Source organism: Trachemys scripta, chromosome 1, assembly GCF_013100865.1.
Source record: "Trachemys scripta elegans isolate TJP31775 chromosome 1, CAS_Tse_1.0, whole genome shotgun sequence".
In the NCBI taxonomy this organism is placed as follows: domain Eukaryota; kingdom Metazoa; phylum Chordata; order Testudines; family Emydidae; genus Trachemys; species Trachemys scripta.
Window position 1 is genome coordinate 287,419,985 of NC_048298.1, and position 9,532 is coordinate 287,429,516.

General features: G+C 43.1%; 1 non-coding gene across 1 annotated transcript; it reads right to left on the reverse strand.

Moving 5' to 3' along the window:
* Positions 1-2,881: 2,881 nt before the first annotated feature.
* On the reverse strand, positions 2,882-2,963 carry TRNAS-GCU. Its single transcript has one exon. It is a non-coding gene; the product is annotated as a tRNA-Ser (tRNA).
* Positions 2,964-9,532: the final 6,569 nt, after the last annotated feature.

Sequence of the window (9,532 nt, forward strand, 5' to 3'; positions counted from 1 at the left end):
GCAGTTTGCCGTCCCGGGCCAATGGGGGCGGCGGGAAGGGGCGCAGGCGAGGGATGTGCTGGCTGCGGCTTCCCACCGCCCCCATTGGCCCGGGACGGTGAACCGCAGCCAGTGGGGGCTGCGATCGGCCGAACCTGCCGCATCAGCAGGTAAATAAACTAGCCCGGCCTGCTAGGGTGCTTACCCTGGCGAGCCGCGTGCCAAACGTTGCCAACCCCTGCTCTAGCATCTCCATACCCTGGAGCAGGGATTTATAATTTGGTGGGGGGTTGCCCTAGTGTCAGAGATGTAATTTTTATTAGGTGTGTGGAAATCTGCCCAAGGTATAAGCCTTTGAAACTCTCATATAGCACATGCTCAGTAGAGGTTTATTCGAGTTTGGTCTCGACATTTTCTGAAGATTCCGTCTGTACAGAGGATGCTCCAGCCCCACACAGCTCCTACATACTGACTAGATTTGGCATGTACCATCCCCACAGAGCTACCAAGCATGCTCCATCCTGGAGCTGCAGGCACTGAGCAGGATTGCCCCTGCAATTGTTCCTCTGGGAGGCTGAATGCTCAAGCTGTGGTACCAATCACTGCAACTGAGAGTAGGGAGGCTGTTTCTCTGGTGTTCTAACTGCTCCCTCCGCACAGCGGGCATGCCAGGCACTCCATGTAGCCTGACTCAAAAATAGAGGGGTGAAGAGCAGAGCGGTGAGGTGACAGAACAGGAAGAGGGGATGGAAGCTGAGTAGATAGCATCAAAGGGGGCAGAAGCTGGAGGGAGAGAATGAGGATAGGCACTGGGGGGGTGATGAGGGGGACAGGCCATGGGGACAGAGCAGCAGGGTCTATATCTACTGGAGAACATTCCCTTCCAGAACTTGGAATTGAACCCAATTGATTCCTGAGTCTGAACATTCCTCTGCGGTTAGCCAATAGCTGTGAAACCCATTGGTAAACTGTGATCTCTTTCCTCTATAATGCTATTTCACATAAAGGACAACAGCCTACTGCTGCTACCAGCTACCCTGTTACCTGAAGTAGTAAAGGTCTGGCTGTGGTTCAAGGGTCTAAACCTATGTGGGTGTCAATATGATGGAATAGCTGTGTTTTCATTTTGCTTTTCCCAATACGTAGGAAATTACATTAAAAAAAAACAAACTAAACCCTACTTTAAAAGAATGTTAAGGTTGCAAAGTCAAACTCAAAAATCAGGAGATACTAGAATTAAGAGTGCCTGTTCATCTAAATAACAGGAGTCTCTTTTTTGGGAGGTTTCCATCATGTGTTGTCATTTAATTGTGCTATTTCAGTACTTTCATAGGTTTGTAATGTTTGTCTTCATGTTTCTTTGCTTAACACTATTAGAAGTAGCACTGTTTACAGTATGTTGTCTAGTAAATCCTAGTGAGACTAAATTTTAAGGCCTCTTTAGCTCAGTCAGTTTTATAGCTTGGATAAAACTAAATTGTTAGATTTTAGTAAACCTGGTCCTTATTATTTCTGGAACTGGTTTGATAATGAATTAAATTAATACTGTGTGGCCATCACATGTTGTTTGATAAGTGTTCCATTTTAATTAAGAAGTAGCTAATGGATAATTAATAGAGAGGATTACACACTGAGCTAATTTGATGATTTTAAAATTTAGAATGTACAGGCTCACATAAATCACTATTAGGGGTTTCTTAATAAACTGAAACCTCAATTTTCTCAATGTCAATCAAAACTGGAACTGATGACATTCCTCATCAACCCACTGATACCTGTTCCGCCGGCCCTGGTTGCTTCTTAGGCAGGATCCCTGTATTCAGAATGTGGGCCAAATTCAGACCTGCTGTAAGTGGGTGTGCTTCAGTGAGGTTCAGGCGGGTCTCAGTTAGACCCTGTATGTGCATTGCCTGCCTTGATCTCTGAGAATCTCAGCTACTTCCTTCTGTTCACAATTTTCACAGTTCTGGCCAGAGGACCCCATTTAACTAACAGAGAACAGCAATCAAGTGTCAGGCACCTTGTGCAGCCTCTCTGCAGTCCAGACTGAACTGCAACCCCTATCTCAGGATGTGCAGGGGCTGCTCCAGCTCTAGTCTCCTGGGGGCACCCAGTGCTCTAAAGGGGCTGCAGCGGAGCAGGCAGAAAGTGAGACAAGTTACCGCTCAAGATTTGCTGAGGGCATAGGAAGATATTAAACATAAATCTAGTATCTATTTCCCCCATTCCTGATTAAAATAAAGATCAGTGACTGAAGGAAATATTAACCAAGGCCAACTTGCTAGAAACTAAAAGTCATTCCTACCTGAAGACTGAAGAGATAGAAAGTCTAAGGAGTTTAATTTTCATGTCCTAATTATATACACCTGATAGCACAGCAGTGAATTTGTTGCCATGAGTACAAGATCTGGGATGTAACAGCACAAACAGGGAAATCTCTGAAAGACGGGTCACGCCATAGTAGACATCAAACATTTTTCCTCAGCTTGTGAACACAGTATATTTCACACCACAGAGGATAAACAGAAGTAGAGTGTAGCACTTATCAATCATGGTGATTTGCATTTTCGAAGCACTTTACAAATGTGAACTAAATAATCTTCACAACACTTCTGATGAGTAAGTATTATTATACCCATTGCATAGGTGAGGAAATAGGCACAGAAGTGTGGTGCCAAAGATAACTGTGCAGAGAAGTAAACGGTTTCCTTCGCCAAGGGCAGACCTCACCTCTCTTCCCGACACGCCTGGCTTCAAGACATCAAAGTCATCGTTCCAGCCCAAGGATCCACTTTCCTGGCAGGTGGGCTTCTCGTGTTCATTCTAGGAGTGGCTTGGGCAGCAATCGGTAGAGGTTGCCTGGAGGAAGGACCCCGTAGACAAAATGGGAAGGGAAGGCCAACGACGAAGGTGGGATTCGAACCCACGCGTGCAGAGCACAATGGATTAGCAGTCCATCGCCTTAACCTCTCGGCCACCTCGTCAGCTGAAAGGCAGGCCCTAGACACTGGCTCTCCTTGGATTGGCCAACGCTGGCCACCCGACGCAGAATGAGACACCTTAGGAAGGGTAGGCTGCCAGCGCGCCGGTGGTGTAGAGGCATCATGCAGGATTCTCATTCCTGCGAGCCGGATTCGCGTCCCAGCTGGCGCAAACCTGCTGGGCCCATGGCCGTGTAAGGTCTTTCTCTTGCTTTGGTGCCTCGAAGCGTCCTCGGGAGAGGGAGAAAAGGCCCAGAGCAGTAACTCCGTAATCTGACCCCCCACCCCAACCCTCATAAAAAAGAAGGGAAGGCTCGAGACCAAGGTTCCCTTCTAAGCGGCCAGTCGGAGGAGCTGTCCTAGGGTTTTACCATTCAGCCAAGCAGGACATCGAGGTCCCTGCCGTCCTTTGGCAGCCAAAGCCAGGCACCCAAGCCAGCTGGAGAAGAAGTGTCAGTCAAAGACTGTGTGCTTGCCAGTAGCGCTGAGGCCTGTTGTGAGATTCCTCTTCTTTCGAGCCTGACGGGAGACCTGGCTGGCCCGTCTGAGAGGCACTGTGGCATTGTCCCGCTTGGGTGTGCTGTGAGAGCTGGGGTCACCTCTTGCCCAGGCCCTTCCACAGAAGTACAAGGAGCTGGCTTTCCCTTCTCTTCCTAGTTGAAAGAGCTTTGCCTTAACAGGCATCTCACCTAACTTCACTTCCCAGAGACCAAGCTTCCCTTTCAAACAGCTCTTTACTTACAAATGAGGGTTTTTTTTTAACATATCTGCACTTAAAATAAAACCTATATAACTCTGTCGTTGGGTTTCTTGCTTTTCTGCCAGCTGGAGAGCTTTTGGGTTCAGGATTCCAGGTTCTTGCGGTTTTCTAGTGGGATTAGCTCATTTAAAAAAGAACCCATCGATTGTGCTCCGAATTAATCTTTAATTAACAGTGCTAGTGTAAAGTGAAAAGTCCTAGGAAGTTCTCTGTTGTAATTGACATAGCTGGAGTGAGACCTGGGTGTATTAGTTGATGACTATGAGCTGCCAATGTGATAAAGCTGTGAAAAACTCTAATTGACTCTTTGGATGCATTAGCCATGGTACTTCTAGTAGAAATGGGGAAGTGTTATTAGCACACCTCATCTGGAATACTGGGAGCAATTCTGATCTGCCATGTTTAACAAAGATGATTTGAAATCCGAACAGGTTAGAGAAGGGCTGGAAGGATGATCAGAGAAATGGAGAAACTGTCTTACAGGAGGAGACAGAAAGATCTTGGCTTGTTTAGCCTAAAAATATGAAGACTGGGGCGAGGGTATGATTGTTCTCTATAAATACTTCAGTGGGATAAATGCTTCAGTGGGACCCTGCACCGCCGGAGCCCGGGAGGGGAAGTGCCCGGCTGGGGGCGCAGGGTCTGGAGGCACGGGGGCTGCCCGAAGCCGGTAGCGCTTGGGCAGCCCGGCTCTTAAACAGAGCCGAAGAGTCGGGGAGGAGCAGAGCCGCCATTTTCCCGGACATGTTCAGCTTTTTGGCAATTCCCCCCGGACGGGGGTTTGACTGCTGAAAAGCCGGACATGTCCGGGAAAAAGAGGATGTATGGTAACCCTAGAAAGAATGGAATATTCAAGAAAAGGTAACAACATTTAGTACTAACTGTGCAATCAAAACTGCGATTAATTTTGAAAAATTAAGAAAAGAAAAACATAAACCACAAACTTTACTCCTAGCAGTAATTACTAATTCAGAAGAATTGGATTTTTCTCATTGGATTAGTACTTATTACTGGATTGTTCTGATCTTCACTAACTTTGGCTCTAGTAAGTTACTGAGCCATTAAGCTTTTCTACCAAGGTCTGCTTTAGTATATTGCACCCCCTTGGTTTTCCAGGAGTTGAGGAGGATCACCAGTTCAACAATCACCTTTCTTAAAGCTCCCTGCAACCAGTAAGCAAACTTCAATCCCCTTCTATCAGAGGACAAACTCCCTGCAAGAAACTGATTTTCCTGCTCTCCACTGTAGAATACTTGAATTAGAAAGTAAACAGAATGCTCTCCAGGAAGTTGCCATAGTGACTAGTGATGCTTTAGTGTTGTCTCAGATTAAATAGAAGTGGGGGGGAAATTACAGTGAGAAGTTGTATACCTAGGTTTATCATCTTTGCATAACTCAAAAATAGCTGAATGGATTTACCTCGAACTTTCCAAAAGAATCACAATTACCTTAGGGCTAAGGCCAAGTTTAGTATTTTTACCTGAGAAGAAATTAACTTTAGTGTTTGTGATTTAGGAACACTCGAATTAGAAAAAACTTAATTCTACTTTTAAAGATGCAGCAAATAAGAAACAGGAAGAAATCATTAAAAATGGAAAGATGTGAAAGTGCGAATAGCTGCTTTGGATAATGTCATTAACTTTAATGCCTGGATACTCGCTGCAGTCTATTTTCTTATTAACAGGATTTGGTGATATCCTAGCTCTTTTAATTTGTAGTAAAAACAAAAACAAAACCCCACCAACCTCAACGTTAATTTTGGAAAATTACTCCAGGCCTCATACCGGATAAGAGGAAGGTGTTTTGTTAATTTCAGTATCAATTCAGCAGTGAACCTAATTTGAATTTCTGGGATGGAACAAATCGTGTTCTCTAAAAACAAAATACTGGAAAAAGAATTCATTTGAACTGCTTCTAAGATCATACGTGAAGAGGAGACAGAAGGACTTGATTCAGGAAGGAGTTTGAGAATAAGCTACTTGTTATAAGGAAGAAGAGGTATCTTCTATTTAAAAAAATCCACATATGGATCTGGAAAAAAAACAGATAGTCTTCAGAGATTGTAGTGGGAACAATGGAGATTAAGTTGTGAGAATACAGTACAGTATTGGGAAACTTTTGATGGGAAACACTTGAGATCCTGCTGAAGTCTAACAGGCCTGGGGAGCAGATGCTTTTCACCTACATCAATTGTGCTGTTACTCTGGATGTGTCATAATGGGGCTGACACATTTCCTTCTTGTTACATGCCTCAGTTTGAAAACCATGGTCCTGTCTCTGGCCATGTTGAAAATCAGTTTTGAGGAGGGAGAGGCTGAGGCAGCTTCTGGCATTGGGCCTCAGCATTGGATGCCCTATAGTTATAAACTAACTGCGTGTTTGGAGAAGATAAAGAGAAAAGAAACAGGACATCGCTAGACTTATCTTTTAAACAGAGGTGAGCAGATGCACCTGCTACTACTGAAGAATACTATTCAACTTGATTTTAGATAGCTTTGCTCATGCAAACTGTACCCCCAAACTGCTTACAGGATTGTTTAATCCAGAGCTAAATGAAAATAATAACTGAGATTAAGAGAAATTAAAAGGCCTCTGCAAGGGAGAAAAGATAGTTCACCACATGACATTACTCTGGTCAATCTCTTTTTTGGTCATTACTCATTTCTCTGGTCAATCTCTTTTCTGTCAATCTCTTTTCAAATCTCATTTTACATGGGACCGATTTATCACTGTGTTACTCCAGTTTTACCCTGATTTCCATGGAGTTACTGATTGGAAATCAGGGTAAAAGGGATTGACAATCAATGACACAGAGAGAGAGACAGAGAGAATAGCAGTGAATTTGACTTGGAGGCTTAGAATATATAGTAGATTCATAGATTCTTAGATTCCAAGGCTAGAATGGACCATTGTGATAATCTAAGGTGCCCTCCTGTATAACACAGGCCATAGAATTTCCCCCAAATAATTCCTAGAGCAGATCTTTTAGAAAAATATCTGATCTTGAATTAAAAATTGTCAGAGAAGGAGAATCCACCCTGAACTTTAGAAATGTGTTTATGCTACACTATAGATAATTAGCCATGAATCAATGACCCCATCTTTGCTCTCTGATATCGAGATCACTGCATTCTTACTAAATGATCAGTTAGACAAAAAGCAGAGACTCAACTCTTAGCTGAGGCACACAAGAGGTTAAGTAAGAAAATCGAGGAGTGTACAAAGTTAAGAAAATTAAATAATATATCGAAAAGACATGAATTAGTAATAGATTCCAGCGCTTATTAGAAAAAAGAGGGTGCAGCCTCAGAAGTCAAAGAAACTCCAGTCATTTATGAGGTAATTGTGGATAGTCTTAGTGAAGGAGAAACCAATGGAGGGAAAAAAGGAGATGATAGAGATTATGTGAACGAAGCTAAATTATTAGGATCTTTTGATTCCCAGACAGCATCACGAGCAGTTGACTATATTGCTTCAGTTAACAACAATGTAAAGCCTAGAGAATTATGTCAGAATTAGCTGAGGTAAAGTTTTTAAAGCCTACAATAACACCTCTCCCTAAAAAGTGGTTTAACTCACTCTCCCCAGACTTAAGTCAAAATGATGAAAGTTTGTGCTGGGAATTTTCTTGGCAATACCCAGACATGACTAGTCCCACAGCCCAGGTTTGACCAGGGTCACACGCTTTGGGCTCTTTCTCAAAAATTAAGACAAGTTTGGAGAAGGTAATTTTGCTGATCTCAATTCCCACTGGAAGCAGCAGTATGGACCACTGAAAAGCTAAAAATGAGCATATTTTCTTTTTCTTGATTGCAAAGAGAACTCAGTTGGTATGTGTGATTTTTAGAAACTTCCTGGAAAGGGACACAACCAGGGCCAACATTTTCAAACTTGGATGCTTAACATTAGGTTCCTAAATCCACATGCAGGCACCAAAATAGAAATGGGACAGGTTTTCAGAGGTGCCGAGCAGCCCTAGCTCCTACTGACTTTGGTGGCATTTGTGAGAGTAGAACAATTCTGAAAATGAGGCCATTTATATATCTGATGCCTCAATATGGAGTTAAGCACCTAATTCTAGGCTCTCACTTTTGAAAATCTTGGCCAGAATTCTTTGTGAAATCTGTGTCAATACAGAGCTCCACTTGTGAAATGGAAGGTAAACTGATGCAGTGGATGGGCCTTAAGCCAGACTGAGTGAGTCCTCCATATGTGACTTACAAACATACACAGAGATATGTTCCCTGCTCCAAATGGCTTATCAGATAAGACAAAAAGTTCATTAGGAGGAGGTGCCAAGTTTTGGAGACTAGAAGAAGGTAGGCAGTATCCCTGGAAGAAGTGGGTTTCACAGAGGAATTTGAAGGAATCAAGAGAGGCTGTCTGGCAACACATGAGACAACCTGCTAGAACAGTGGTCTCCAAACTTTTTTGATCGTGCACCCCTATCAGTAAAAAAATTTTGAATATGCACCCCCTGCCGCACCGGCTCTACCATTTTTGCCAAAGCGCCCCCCCAAAAAAGCCGCTCAGACTCCCGCCTGACAAAGCAAAGGAAAAAAAAAGCTCTCCTCCTGCACACCAGCCGAATAGACCGAATTGGATGCAGTAAGTGACAGGAAGCCAGCTGGTGGATACAAGGAGAGTTGCGAGAGGAAGGTGACATGAGCAGCAAAATTTGGTCCAAGTGAAGGAGGAAAAGTAAAAGGAGGAGTGAATTGTCTCAAGTTTCTGTGCTTAAATTGTGGTCAAGCAGTGGGAATAGTAAGGAAACATGGGTTTTGGTTATGAGAAAAAGAAAGAAGCAATAGGACTTATTAGCAAGAAGCAAGATCTGGGGAGAGGGGAAGCTAAAGAGTCAAATATAATACCGAAACTGTAAGTCTGGGGGACAGGAAGACCGGTAGAACTGCCAATGGATCCAAATAAAGGAACAGAATGAAGAGGGATCAGAAGGAAACATAAGGAATTCTTTTTTAGAATGACTATTTTTGAGATGGTGGCAGAACATACAAGAGGATCATCTATGAAAAACCAGAGGCCGGTGCTGTGGTTCAGTGCTGTGTTTTTTGTTCTGTTTTTTGTCATTTTATGTGTGCATGTTGTACCATTCTGTGCTCTACATCTTCAGAGATTTATACATTTTTTGATTCAGTCTCACCTCCTGCATAATACAGGCCACAGAAATTCACCCAGTAATTTCTGCACCAAGGACTGAATTTTCAAAGGTATTTAGGTGCATAAAAATGCAGACAGGTGCTTTTGAAAATCCCACTAAGCAAGTTAGATGCCTGACTCCCACTGATATCAATAGGAGTCAGACATCTAACCTGCTAAGGTACTTTTGAAAATTGGGCCTAAACCTATAACATTTGATAACACATTTGCTTGTGAATAGACTGGGGATGAAATAGCAGAAGGAGCTAGAGTCCTGTCTTTTAGCCCCTTAACTATGCTCAGGATGAAGCTGTATTGTGCACAAAAAAGCTGGTAGATATAGTAGTATTAGTTTTGCCAGTGTCTGAAAAATTGTTTTCAGCCAACACAACCATTCTGACAGAGGCTGAGCAACGAACAGACTTTGAGAATTCACTTATTCCTTGTCAACTGAGTTCAGTTCTGTCTTTGAACTTCATAACTAATCCTGTTTATTTGTATTCCATATTCCAGCAGTCCTGACTGAGCTTCTCCGCAGACCCCTTTCTATCTACTCCTTGCTAAGGAAAACAGTCTACTATATAATTACTGAAGAAAATCTTTTCACACAGACTTCTTCACTTCGCTAAGTCAGCCCACATTTACTTTTGATCTG